Below are 1,292 nucleotides of genomic sequence, written 5' to 3'. Positions count from 1 at the left end.
ATCTGCGACAAGAGGATCGCCTTTCATACACTCGATTGCCGGAGACATGGTGCGATTTACATAACTTTTGTTGGGCTAGTGTTCTAGCTGCTTTGTCCAGTGGATTCGGAGAGAGTTTTAACTTGTAACTGCTGTATTAAAGACTTAAAATTGAGCCCCCACTCATCAAGTATGCTGGTTTGCAGTATCTAGTAACACATTAAATGTACTATCGGAAATACGTCTCATTAATTTTGAGTGCCATCTGTCTTTTCTTTTTTATATCATAATATCCCACATATTACGAAGGCCTTTCTTAGGGCAAGGGATTTTTCATCAAGGAGCTTTCAGTGCAGTTGATCCAACTGATTTTCATCAGATCTTCTAATCACTTTCTATATAAATTCATATACGTGGGTAGGGAGAAGTTCATTACTGTCCATCAAACAGGATACAGCAGGTAGCAAGAGCAACAGCACGGTGGGTCGTCAGTAGAGAAGGTCCTTTGAAGCAGGGCAGAAAAACAAAGACAGTGTTCCAGAATCGTAGCACTCTAATAGGCAACAATTTAAAAACTTAATGTGATGCTTTTTTGTTTAATAATTTGTTTTTTGAACTATGATTTAGCTGTGAAGGTTATGTGCTTGCTTATTTACGTTTGACATGAATAAAAGCAGAAGATCAAATCTTCCGCTTCTCTTGATTTCTTATTGCCAGACGTAATATCGTCATAGTTGGGTATGATCATAAATCCTAATGTTTCCTACCACCACGTGGTTCACAATTTGTACGAAGAAAATACATGCCCCGGGTGAGGATCGAACTCACGACCTTAAGATTATGAGACTTACGCGCTGCCTACTGCGCTACCGAGGCGATGTGCGTAGGTTACTCTCTGGCGGTACAAGACAAGTAACCGTGTCTTGTGATAACGAAATACAAATGTTATCGTTTTTTATCTCGCGGATTAGATTAGCGTCCTATCTAACTCAGTTACTTACATAACTCAAAGTGAAAATAAATGTAACAAATACTCAAATATCACGACAGATGAACAAACAGACGTGAAATTAATACAACTATTGTACTGAAGTTATCAGCTGTTATACATTTGTGTAATTAAAACCAATGTGGTTTAAGGACAAAATCTGCGCGTATTGTTGGAAAAGCCGTCGAACTTACGTTTAAACATATCCCGCATTACACTTTCGTCCTTTAAACACTTCAACAGCTACCGTGATTACTTGTCCTTCTTTCTCATCTCATTCTTATTCACTTCATTCTTCTTTGTCCATTTTCTGACTATTGTTATT

At 38.0% G+C, this 1,292-nt stretch overlaps 1 non-coding gene across 1 annotated transcript; it reads right to left on the bottom strand.

Moving 5' to 3' along the window:
* Nucleotides 1–782: 782 nt before the first annotated feature.
* On the bottom strand, nucleotides 783–855 carry Trnam-cau (transfer RNA methionine (anticodon CAU)). The gene has a single exon. It is a non-coding gene; the product is annotated as a tRNA-Met (tRNA).
* Between the last annotated feature and the right edge of the window lie 437 nt (nucleotides 856–1,292).

The sequence above is a fragment of the Schistocerca serialis genome, chromosome 1 (genome assembly GCF_023864345.2).
Source record: "Schistocerca serialis cubense isolate TAMUIC-IGC-003099 chromosome 1, iqSchSeri2.2, whole genome shotgun sequence".
Lineage (NCBI taxonomy): Eukaryota > Metazoa > Arthropoda > Insecta > Orthoptera > Acrididae > Schistocerca > Schistocerca serialis.
This window is presented reverse-complemented; position numbering and strand designations above follow the sequence as displayed.